This window comes from Mesocricetus auratus, unplaced genomic scaffold (assembly GCF_017639785.1).
Source record: "Mesocricetus auratus isolate SY011 unplaced genomic scaffold, BCM_Maur_2.0 Super-Scaffold_100010, whole genome shotgun sequence".
Lineage (NCBI taxonomy): Eukaryota > Metazoa > Chordata > Mammalia > Rodentia > Cricetidae > Mesocricetus > Mesocricetus auratus.
Window position 1 is genome coordinate 37,106,701 of NW_024429194.1, and position 13,305 is coordinate 37,120,005.

The window sequence follows — 13,305 nt, forward strand, 5'->3', positions numbered from 1 at the left end:
TCCTTTGTTTTTTTGTTTGTTTCTGTTTTGTTATTGTTATTGTTTGCTTGTTTGTTTTTTTTTTAGTATAGTTAACCTCTTTAGGTTGGAGTTTTCCTTTTCTAGTGACTTCCGTAGGGCTGGATTCGTAGATAGATTTTGATTAAGTTTAGTTTTATAATGGAATGTCTTATTTTTTTGACCTATGGTGATTGAAAGTTTTGCTGAGTGTGGTAGTTTTGGCTGGCATTTATGATCTTTTAAAATCTGTAGCCTATCTGTCCATACCCTTATGAATTTTAGAGTATCTATTGAGAAGTCAGGTGTAATTCTAATAAATATGCCTTTATATGTATGTTGCTTTGTCTTTTTCTCTTACAGCTTTTAATATTCTTTCTTTGTTCAGTGCATTGAATGTTTTAATTATTATGCTCCCATGGACTTTCTTTATGGTCCAATCTACTTGGTATTCTGTATGCTTCTTGTGCCTTGATAGGCAAATCCTTATTTAGACTAGTGAAATTTTCTTCTATGATTTTGTGGAAAATATTTTCTGAACCTTTCACCTGGCTTTCTTCTCCTTCCTCTATTCCCATTTTTCTTAGATTTGGTCTTTTCCTAGTGTTCCAGGTTTTCTGAATGTCTTGTGCCAGGATTTTTTAAGATTTAACATTTTCTTTGACTGAGGTGTCCATTTCTTCTATAATGTCTTCAGTGCCTGAGATTCCCTCTTCCATCCCTCTGTTGTTGAGTCTTGCTTCTGACATTCCTGTTTGAGCTCCTAAATTTTTCATTTCTAGGTTTTCCTCAGTTTGTATTTTCTTTTTTGATTCTGTTTCCACTTTCAGGTCTTGTACTAGTCTATTCATTTCCTTCTACTGTTCATGTTTTTGTAGATTTCTTTAAGAGATTTATTTATTTCCTCTTTAAGGATCCATATCATATTTATAAAGGCTATAAGGTCTTTGTTCTGTGCTCCAGCTATGTCTCAATACTTAGAGCCTACTGTGGTACAGGATTTCTAAACTCCAATGGAGACATAGTGCCTGACTGTTGCTGCTGTTGTGTTTTTATGCTGGAGTTAGAGTCTAGGCACCTGGTAGAAAATTCTTCTGTGTACCCTATAGATGTGGTCACTGGGGGTTCTGGGTAAAATATGCTTCTAGGTATTGAGAATTGACACACAGAAATGAGAATGCACTGGGAGGCAGGTGTTGAAGGGCTCCACATGAGGGAGGAAAGTAGAGTGTTGCACCAGGATCTGCTTTAAAAAGAATGAGGGAGTGGGGGGGGGAGGCCACAGTCAGTAGTCTGCTGCAAAGCTTGGGATGAAACTAGGGGATTAGATATGGAGAAGAGGAGGGAGAGTAAAGATGTGAAACCAGCCTTCCTGCCTCTCCTATGTGTTTCTTTGGCAGGCTTGGCTGCCTGGTTTTCAGAGAATTCCTGCTAGAGCTGGGAGCTGAGATACCAAGGTGAGGAGGGTTGAAGGGGATCTGAGTTACCCACTGGAGATGGGGGCAGAGAGGAAGGGGAGGCCACGCCAGCTGGTCTGCTACAGAGATGGGGGTGAGACTGGGGCATTGGGTTTGGAGGGAAGGAGGGAATGATGAAGATTATCAGTTATGCTACCCGCTTCCCTTGCTAGTGACAACAGTGAACTTTTGAAAGTAGGTTTTCAATTCTCTTCTCCATAAATAAGTGGATTTCACTAGCTGATCCCTAAATTCATTCCAGCCCCATGAGCCTGGAATTCAGTAATTCTTCTATTTGAGTACCTCTGAAAGATTTACCACTGTTTTGAGGGAAAATAAAACACCTCAATGTGATTGAAAAAATCTTATTTTTTATATTTTATTTTGAAAACTTTTCTTTAATCTTCAAGAGACCATCAACCATATTAACACAACATGAATGTGTTCAATGTATGTAGCTATTGTTAAAATCCATTTTCCTCTGCCACAAAATGAGAGAATCTCTTGAATATATGACCTTCCAGTTGTACAATGATATACTAATGTACTAGTATCTTAGTTACTTTTCATGTCTTGTAATAAGTTACCATGACAAAACCAACATTAGGAGAATGGGAAAATTTTGACTCAGTTCAAGGGTAAAGTCCATAATGGTGGGGAAATTACAGCATCAGGAGGTTAGAGCAACTGATTACTGTATACACCCCCACCCCTGGTCAAGAATCAGAGTGATGAATGCTTTTGCTAAGCTCAATTTCTCCTTTTCAGATGGCCCAGGGTGGTGCCACCCACAGTGGGTGGTTCTACCTATCTCCATTAATTTAATCAAGGTAATTCTCTAAAAGCATGCCAAGAGCATCACAGCTCAGTAAACTGCATGGGAACCTTCTGAGTGATAGCATAGGACACACATACACATAGTCAGCCCAACTATGGGACCATATGTTTGACTGATCCTTCTGGAGTCTTTTCAGCTGATCACTGTTAAGATTTTTTAAAAAGTAGGGTAGCAGATTCTGTTATTAAAAACAAGCTGTTGACCTTCAATAGTTCTCAGTTCTTACAGATAAAGCATATACCCAGCACATCTCATGCACTAAAATTCATCAGTTACAGCATCAGATCAAAGCCAATGCCTTCAAACTTTGAATCTAAATATAGATGAACAGTCTTGATTCTGTGATTGTAGTTTCTTAGGAACAATTGCAGAAATACTGTTCATCCATGTCTGTGAGCTTGTAATACCCCCCCCAAAAGCTGTCTGCCTTACTCCCATATACTCGCAAAACCGTGGCAAAGTAGACATAAGGTATTATAAATAAATATTCTTATATTAAAAGGGGAAAACCTGGGTCAAGATGGATTTTATATCAATCTTTTGTCTGTTCCTGATTTTGTTGGTAATATTATTTTAATTTGTTTTTTATGTGGTTGATTGGTTGTTCATCATTTGTTTTCATTTTTATTACAATTGTTGTGGGCTTAGGCATGTGTTGGGCATGGCACATGTTTGGAGGTCAGAGGACAACTTTTGGGAGTTGGTTCTTTCCTTGAATTACGTGGGTCCCACGTTATCAGGCTTGCTCAGAAGCAGGTTTGCCCACTGAGCTGTCTCACTGAATTCTCCTTTGTTTGTTAAGACATTATCTCACCTAGTCCAAGCTGGCCTCAAACTCATTATGCAGCCAAGGATGACCTAGAAATTGCTAATCCTCTTGCCCCTAGGATCAATGTCTGGGGACCGTGCATATATGAAACCATCCTGTGGCAATATTTTTGTGCTAACATAGTTCCTCAAAATTCTGTGCATTTTCTGTGAATCTTCCCGATGTTTCCACACCTTGTCTAACAAGGTCACACCTTAACTAATGAGGCTCTTTGTAAAAGATCTTTTCTCTTTTCAGGCTTTCTATTGAAAGCCTGGAAAGCCATGTGCTTATTAAACTTTCTGGAGGCCTCTCGTGTGTAATGAGAATTTATGGAGCACATCCTCAACATCCTTAAAGTTTTTGACAGCCAGTGAGATGGCTCATCTGGTGAAAGCACTTGACAACCAAAGCCTGATGGCCCAAGATGCATGTATGATGGAGGAGAAAGTTGACCGTTGTAGGCTTTCCTCCAGCCTCTTTCTGGGTCCTCGAGAACAGGGATTCTTAAGAGTTTTCTACTGGTGACCCTGGGAATACGGGTATATAAAAACACAATTATTTGCAAATAAAACATTTACTGATGATAAACTGTAAAGAATATGGGTATATAAAAGTAGAACTATTTACAAATGAAATATTTACTGATGATAAACCATAAAGAATATGGGTATATAAAAACAGAACTATTAACAAATAAAACATTTACTGATGATAAACCATAAAGAAATCTAGTTTAAGTTAATCCTTTGACATACATACAATTTTACCATTTATCAAAGGCAGGAGCAAATTTTACAAAGTTGATGTGTTACCTTATTTTTACATAAAGAATTAATTTTGGCTATTTCATGCTTTAGGATACAGAGCATCTTTGGTTTCTTTTTTTTTTAATTGCTTGGTACTTTGATTTTATAATAGTCAACACTGAGAATGCTGCTTCTCTTAAATATATAGTACAAAATGGCAGAAGTCCAATTAGGAGATCTCAGAAATTATTGAAAATTCTGTTCTAATCACAATGCAAAATTCGTTTGGCAATTTTATTCTTATTTTCTAATATTTTATTGTTCTCCCAGCAACAGTCCCTAAAAACACCTTGAAACATTTCTCTTTCAAACTTTAAAAATAGCACATTCTAATTCAATTTTTTTTTTTTTGGCTTTTTCGAGACAGGGTTTCTCTGTGGCTTTGGAGGCTGTCCTGGAACTAGCTCTTGTAGACCAGGCTGGCCTCGAACTCATAGAGATCCGCCTGCCTCTGCCTCCCAAGTGCTGGGATTAAAGGCATGCGCCACCAACGCCCGGCTACACTCAAATTCTAATGTTTATACTAATACATGATTTTTTTTTCTTACTTTAGATACTTTCACTTCTTTTCCTCTTTTTCCTTCTTGTTTCATCACTCCTGATTTGATCAGGTTCCAGATCTGGTCCCCAATTCCAGTGATGTTGCTGTTTCCAGGACAATCAGAGCATGATGCTCTCCTTGACAGAGCTGCTCATTGAAGGAGGTAATGGACACATTTCAGTTGAACCAGTTGTCCTAAAGGGACAAATAGATTATTTTTTTATCTTTTTTTAAATTTAAAAGGAAGGGTATGGCCCTTCATGGGTGATCTCCAGAGTCTGGATGTTGCATCCGGAGCAGGGCCTAGGCCATCTCCCATGTGTCTAGGCTGAGAGAGCATCCCTCCATGTGGAATGGGCTCCCAAAGTCAATTTGTATGCCAGGGATAAATACTGATCTACTACCCAAGGCTCCATAAATTGCCGAGGCCTCCTCCCTGACATCCAAATTTAGGCTGGTCTGGGGTCCAAGAGCTCCCTCTTGTTCAGGTCGGTTGCCTCTGTGGGTTTCACCAGCCCAGTCCTGACCCCTTTGGTCATCACTCCTCCCTCTCTGCAACTGGGTTTCAGAAGTTCAGTTCAGTTTTCAGCTGTGGGTGTTTGCCTCTGCTTCCATCAGCCACTGGATGAAGGCTCTAGGATGGCATATAAGGTAGTCATCAGACTTATTATCAGAGAAGGGCATTTAAGGTAGCTTCTCCACTACTACTTAGATTGCTAGTTGGTGTCATCCTTGTAGATCTCTGGAATTCTCACTGGTGCCAGATCTCACCTCAAACCATTTTAATGACTCCCTCTATTATGGTATTGCTCATGCTGCTCTCCTCCATTCTCCCTCCCCCCACTCAACCTTTCTGCCCCCCCCCCAGTGTCCTCCTCTGCCCTCCTCTTCTCCCACTCTCTTTTTCTCAGCTCCCTCTCCCCTGCCCCATGCTCCCGATCTGCTCAGGAAATCCTGTCCCATTCCCCTTCTCTGGGGTACCTCGCATATCTCTTTTAGGGTTCTCCCTGTTTCCCAGACTCTCTGGTAGTGGGATTGTAGGCTGGAACTGCGCTGATCCATGTCTAAAATCCATATATGAGTGTCAGGGCCCAAATAAGATACTTCAATATAGGCCTCAGCTCAATTCCAGGAGCTCTAATCTCCTATTGTCTTTTAGAGTAGGCTGGTACCTTTGGATGGCCTGGCCACAGTGGGGAATGCCTTCTAGTGTGCATAACAATAGATCTAGACCCCTCACCCATCATCGGTGCTAGTGGAACATGCATGGGGGCCAGAGAGCTTTACCTGAAGACTAGTGAAACCTGCATTAAGGAAGGTCTCAGGGTTTGTGTGCATGCATTCTAGGACCCTCTCTAGGGTTAAAGGAAGTGTTTCCTAGTTAGCCCTATATACATGATAATAGATGTCTTATGGCAGTACCCCTGCTTTTGGAAAGCTATTTAAGAAGATGCTTGAATAAACTGGTGTCTCCAGTATGGACTGAGAGCCCTCCTGAAATGACAAGATGTCTCTGTCTCAGGGTAGCCAGGACTTCCCTGATCCACACTCCCCCACTCAGGGTCGAACCCAGGGGTGTTCAGCTGGTTCCAGGATAGATGTCCTAATACAGCTTAGGACTGATACAGGCTGGACCCCAACATATGAGTGAGTACATACCATATTTGCCTTTTTGTGACTGGGTTACCTCACTCAGGATGGTTTCTTCTAGTACTATCCATTTGCTGCAAATTTCAAGATTCCATTGTTTTTCTTCCTCTGAGTGGTACTCCACTGTGTAAATGGACCACATTTTCTCTATCCATTCTCCAATTGAGGGGCATCTAGGATGCTTCCAGGTTCTGGCTATTACAAATAATGCTGCTACAAACATAGTGGAGCAGATGTCCTTGTTGTATGAATGTGCATTCTTTGGGTATATGCCTAAGAGTGGAATTGCTGTATCTTGTGGTAGACTGATTCCCTTTTTCAAACTGAGGAATCTTCATACTGATTTCCAAAGTGGCTGTATGAGTTGGCACTCCTACCAGCTGGAGTTACAGATAGCTGTAAACCTCCAAGAGGGTCCTGGGAAGTAAACCTGGGTCCCCTGCAGAGCAACACATGCTCTTAATTGGGAACCAACTCTCTCTAATCCCTAAAGATATTTTTTTTGTAAAACTTATATAAGCAACTCAAACAGAACATTTTTAAAACCAATCATTCTAATATGGCATAATATAAAGACACAAAACTTTATGGATGTCAAGTAATGATAATAGAAAAAATATCAAACAATAAATTGTTTAAAGAATCTGGGCTCTACAGATTATTCTACCCAACAAAGCTTTCAATCACTATAGATGTAGAAAACAAGATTATCCATGACAAAACCAGATTTGAACAATATATATCTACAAATCCAGACCTACAGAAAGTACTGGAAGGAAAACTCCAACCCAACGAATATATCTACACTCTCAAAAACAGTAGGCAATAGATAATCCTACTTTACCAAACACCAAAAGAAAAAAAGGGGGGAAATTCACACACAATAATACCACCAAAACAAATCCAAAACAAACAAGAATCAACAATTAATGGTCATTAATATCCCTCAATGTCAACGGTCTTAAATTTCTGAAAAAAAGACACAGGCTAACAGAATGGAAATGAAGACAGAATCCATCCATCTGCTGCATACAAGAAACATATCTAAACTTCATAGACACAAGAAACAAGCTGGTATAGCAATCCTAATATCTAACAAATTAGACTTCAAACTAAAATCAATCAAAAGAGATGAAGAAGGGCATGTCGTATTCATCATGGAAAAGTCCATCAAGATGAAGTCTCAATTCTGAACATCTATGCCCACAATACAAAGGCACCCATATTTGTAAAAGAAACATTATTAAAGTTCAAATCACATGTAAAACCTCACACACTTATAGTGGGATACTTTAATACCATACTCTCACCACTAGACAGGACCACCAGACAGAAACTTAACAAAGAAACAAAGGAACTAACAGAACCAATTGGGATTAACAGTAATCTATAGAACATTCCATCCAAACACAAAATAATATACCTTCTTCTCAGCACCACATGGAACCTTCTCTAAAATCAACAACATACTCAGCAACATAGCAAACCTCCACAGATACAAACAAACTGGATCACCATGGTTTAAAGTTAGAATTCAACAACAACCCAAATTTCAGAAACCTTACAAATTCATGGAAATTGAACAATGTGCAATTGTACCATTCCTGGGTCAAGGAAGAAATTTAAAAAAAGAAATTAAAGACTTCCTAGAATTCAACAAGAATGTAGACACAACATACCCAAATTTATGGAATACTTTGAAAGCAGTGCTAAGAGGAAAGTTTATAGCATTAAGTACCCACATGAAGAAATTGAAGAATAGCCACACTAGAAAATTAACAGCACAACCAAAAGCTCTAGAACAAAAAGAAGCAAACTCACCCTGGAGAAGTAGATGCCAGGAAATAAGCAAATTGACATCTGAAATCAATAAAGTAGAAAGTAGGAAAACATTACAAAGAATCAATGAAACAATGATTTGGTTCTTCAAGAAAATCAACAAGATAGACAAACCTTTATCCAAGCTAACCAAAAGGCAGAGAGAGAACATGCTAACAAAATCATAAATGAAAAGGGGGATATAACAACTGACACTGAGGAAATCCAGAGAATCATCAGGTCATACTTTGAAAACCTGTACTCCACAAAATTCAAAAATTTAAAGAAAATGGACAATCACAGATAAGCAATTTAAATAGACTTATAAACCCCAATGAAACAGAAATAGTCATCAAAAGTAACCCACAAAAAGCAAACAAAAAAACCCAGGACCAGATGGTTTCAGTGAAGAATTCTACCAGAAATTCAAAGAAGAGCTACAACACCAGTATTCCTCAAAGTGTTACACATAATAGAAGCAGAAGGGACAAGGCCAAACTCTTTTAATGAGGCTACAATTTCCTTGGTACCCAAGCCACACAAGAAACAAGTAAGAAAGAGAACTACAGACCAATATCCCTCATGAACACTGATGCAAAAATACTCAACAAAATACTGGCAAATCAAATCCAAGAACACATCAGAAAAATCATCCACCATGATCAAGTAGGTCTAATCCCAGGGATACAGGGATAGTTCAACGAAAATCTATCAATGTAATCCACCATATAAACAAACTGAGAAAGAAAAACCACATGATCATCTCACTAGATGCTGAAAAATCCTTTGACAAAATCCAACACCCCTTCATGATAAAGGTCTTGGAGAGATCAGGAATAACAGGAACATACCTAAGCATAATAAAAGAAATATACAGCCAACCAACAGCCAACATCATACTAAATGGAGAGGAACTCAACGGAATTCTTCTAAAATTAGGAACAAGACAAGGCTGCCCACTCTCTCCAATATCTCTTCAATATTTTAATTAAAAAAGTTCTAGCTAGAGCAATCAGACAACAAAAGGATATCAAGGGGATACAAATTGGAAAGGAAGAAGTCAAATTTTCACTATTGCAGTTCATAAGATTGTTTACATAAGTGACTCAAAAAAAAACTCTACACAGGAACTCCTACAGCTGATAAACACCTTCAGCAAAGTGTCAGAATATAAAATTAACTAAAAAAAATCAGTAGCCCTACTATTACAGAAAATAAAAGGGCTGAGAAAGAAATCAGAGAAGCATCACCCTTTACAATGGCCAAAAACAACATAAAATATCTTGGGGTAACACTAACCAAACAAGTGAAAGACCTGTATAGTAAGAACTTTGTGTCTTTTAAAAAAGAAATTAAAGAATATTCCATAAAATGGAAAGGCTTCCCATGCTCTTGGATAGATAAGATCAACATAGTAAAAATGGCAATCTTGCCAAAAGCAATCTACAGATTCAATGCAATCTCCATCAAAACACTGGCACAATTCTTCAGAGACCTTGAAAGAACAATTCTCAGCTTTAAATGGAAGAACAAAAAACCCAGGATAGTCAAAACAACCCTGTACAACACAGCAACTTCTGGAGGCATCACCATCCCTGACTTCAAGTTCTATTATAGAACCATAGTCCTGAAAACATTTTGGTATTGGCACAAAAATAGACAGGTAGACCAATGGAATGTAATTGAACAGCCTGATATGAACCCACACACTTATGAACACCTGATTTTTGACAAAGAAGCTAAAGTTATACAATGGAAAAAAGAAAGTATCTTCAATAAATGGTGTTGGCATAACTGGATGCAAACATGTAGAAGATTGCAGATAGATCCATACCTATCACCATGCACAAAACTTAAGTCCAAATGGATCAAAGACCTCAACATAAATTCAGCCACACTGAACTTCTTAGAAGAGAAACTGGGAGGTACCCTTGAATGAATTGGTACAGGAGACTGCTTCCTGAACATAGCACCAGTAGTACAAACATTGAGATCGACAGTTAATAAATGGAACCTCCTGAAACTAAGAAGTTTCTGTAAGGCAGAGAACACAGTCAGCAAGACAAAACAGCAGCCCATAGGATAGAGAAATATCTTCCCCAACGCCACATCTGACAGAGGGCTGATTTTCAAAATATACAATGAACTCATGAAGCTAGACACCAAAACACCAAACAGTCCAGTTAAAAAGTGGGGTGCAGAACTAAATAGAGAATTCTCAATAATGGAATCTAAATTGGTTGAAAGACACTTAAGCAAGTGCTCAGCATCCTTAGCCATCAGGGAAATACAACTCTGAGATACCATCTTACACTGGCCAGAATGGCTAAAATCAAAAACACCAAAGTGTTTATGCTGGAGAGGATGTGGAAAAAGAGGAACACTCCTCCATTGCTTGTGGGAGTGCAAACTTGTACAACCACTTTGAAATCTGTATGGTGGTTTCTCAGGAAAAAGTGAATCAGTCTACCTCAAGATCCAGCAATTCCTCTCTTGGGCATATACCCAAAGAATGTACATTCATATAACAAGGACTTATGTTCATCTATGTTCATAGCAGCACATTGTTTGTAATAGCCAGAACCTGGAAGCAACCTAAATGCCCCTCAACTAAAGAGTAGATAGAGAATGTGATACATTTACACAATGGAGTATTGCTTAGCGGAAAAAACAAAACACAAAAAACAATGAAATAGCACAAAGAGGGATGCTCTCTCAGCCTGGACTCTTAGGGGAGTGCCTGGACCCTACCCAGAGTGAAATGACAGACTCTAGATATCCCCTATGTGGAAGGATTTGGCAATAGGGTGGGAGTGTGGAGGGGAAGGGAGTGTGGGAGGAGGGGAGGGAGAGGGAACTGGGATTGACATGTAAAACAAACTATTTAAAATTAAAATAAAAAATGATAAAAAACAATGAAATCTTCAAATTCACAGGCAAATGGATGGAACTGGAAGAAACCATCCTGAGTGAGGTAACCCAATCACAGAAAGACAAGCAGGGTATGTATTCACTCATATATGGATATGACTACCAGCCTATAGTCCACACCACCAAAGACACTAGGTAACAAGGAAGTCCCCAAGAGAACGAATAGCCTGAAGTAGGGGAAGGGAACAAGAACTCCTGAGCAAATTGGGAGGGGGGGGGAAAGGAAGGTGGGAAGGGGAAAGGGGGAGAAAGGGAGGGGGAAGGAGGACAGGAGGACTGGGACAGGGTAGGAATAGAGGAGGGCAAGAAAGGAGATGCCTTGATAGTGGGAGCCAGTATAGGCTTGGAGAGAGGTCTGGCACAGGGGAAATGTTAGAAGATCCACAGGGATGACCCCAACTAAGAATCTTGGCAGTGGTGAAGAGGCTACCTTTGATGCCCTTTCCCTATAATGAGATTGATGACTACCTTGGTTGCCATTCCTAGAGTCTTCATCCAGTAGCCGAATGAAGCAGAAACAGGCACCCACAGCTAAACACTGAGCCATATTCCTGGAATCCAGTTGCGGAGAGGTAGGAGGGATGAGCAAAGGAGCCAAGAGGGTACTAGAGAAACCCGTAGAAACAGTTGACCTGACCTAGTGAGAGCTCGAAGACCCTAGTTGTAAAGCTGGGGAACAAACATTGGACCGAACCAAGTCCTCTGAATGTGGGTGCCAGCTAGGAGGCCAGGGCAGTCTATGGGATCTCTAACAGTGGAGCCAGTGTTCATCCCTTGAGCACAAATGAACTTTCGGAGCCCATTCCCTGTGGAGGGATACTATTGCTGCCCAGATCTGGGAAGGATGGTCTGCGTCCTCCCCCAAATGATGTGACAGACTTTGATGGTCCCCTGTAGAGGGCCTTACGATATCTGGGGACTGGGTGAGAGGTTGAGTTGGGGCATCGTTGGGAAGCATGGGAGGAAGGGAAGGCAAGGGAATGGGAAGATGGATATGTAAATAAGAGAGCTTGTAAAATAAAATTAAAAAAAAAAGAATGTGGGTTCTACAACATGTTCCTTTTTAAAATATATGCCCTGGTTATTGAACAGTGGCCTTGGGAATACTAAGCATGGGATCTACCATGCAGCAACTACACCCCAGCATGTTTCTTACCTAAGTTTCTAACATACTTCTTACGTTGCTACATTTGGATGGCCTAGTTGAAGTAATATGTGCCAGGAACATAGTGCACTAATGTGTGTTCCAGTGTATTCGTTTTTCTATGTCCATCCAGAAAATGTGCTAGGATATATAAAAATTAAGCTAGTAGCTGTGGATATAATTAGGTGCTAAGGGGGCTTGCATATGCATACGCAGCCATATATTTGCTCCTCGGTAAGCCCCCCCCCCAATAAAAACAAAATGCAGACCTGGATATGAAACAAATCATGGAAGTTTACCTCATATGAATAAAAACTGTTTCTGATCTGTAACCAGTCTTTCTCTGTCCCACTAGCCAGCTCCAAAATAATGATTTGGAGACTTACTATTAATTATGAAAGGCCAGCCTTAGCTTAGGCTTGTCCCACTAGCTCTTTTTAAAAATTAATCAATTTACTTATTCTAAGTGTCACATCATGTATCTTGGTCCCATTCATTCCTTATCCCTTCACATCTGCCCTGCCTCCCTGGACTCCTTCCCCGAATTCAAGAGAAGAAAATGAAAAAAAAAAAAAGGGAAAAAATTAAAGATCTCGTAACGGAAGCTGCAGTGTGACCCAACAAGTCACACCGAATTCGGCTGTGTCCATACATCTCTACATGCAAGTGTTCATTGCAAAGAGTCACTGGTCTGATTCAAGGCCCCTCCTCTCCACACTACATGTTCTATGCTGGTCCCCCACTAGGACTCTTCCTGGATATCTTGCTGGCACCCTGTGTTGTGGAGATCCTACAGCTTCAGGTCTGCGGGTCAGGTCCCTTCACATGCTCCAGAAGATCATAGATGGTGTGGATGTTGAAGTAGGCCAGTCATAACCCTGCGTCTCGGTCTGGCAGTGTAGAGTTAGTCCACCAGATGGAAAATGGGTACAGCTCTCCCATGGTTACAGTTTCGGGCTAGCTCAATTACACCTGCGCTAACTGTGCTGCCACATGAGGTGCAGGGCCTTATCTCCCGAGTGTTGAAGCTGGTGGAGTTCAGAGATGGTTTGGCAGGGCAGTACAATAGAGCCCAACCATGTTAGCGCAGGTGTGAGTGAGCCAACCCCAAAGACGTGAAGGAGCTGTTCCCATTACCCACCTGTCCTGTGGTGGCCTGGGCAGGGGAGAGCTATCTTCCCTACAACCCATGCCCATCAATGCCTGGAGCAGGTGGAAGAGCTGTCCTTATGGTCATAAGAGTGGGAGAGCTGTCCCTGACCCCCACCAGCAGCACCACTCTGATGTGGACATGGGATAGCTGTACCCATTT

The 13,305-nt window shown here is 40.4% G+C and overlaps 1 long non-coding RNA gene across 1 annotated transcript in view; it reads right to left on the reverse strand.

Moving 5' to 3' along the window:
- Positions 1-1,851: 1,851 nt before the first annotated feature.
- The window catches only part of LOC121142800, a 73,283-nt gene continuing 61,829 nt past the window's right edge, over positions 1,852-13,305 (reverse strand). Inside the window, exons 2-3 of the long non-coding RNA XR_005879905.1 lie at positions 4,458-4,645; positions 1,852-3,630 (exon numbers count right to left, since the gene is read on the reverse strand). This is a non-coding gene — a long non-coding RNA (uncharacterized LOC121142800). The remainder of the gene's footprint in view (positions 3,631-4,457; positions 4,646-13,305) is intronic.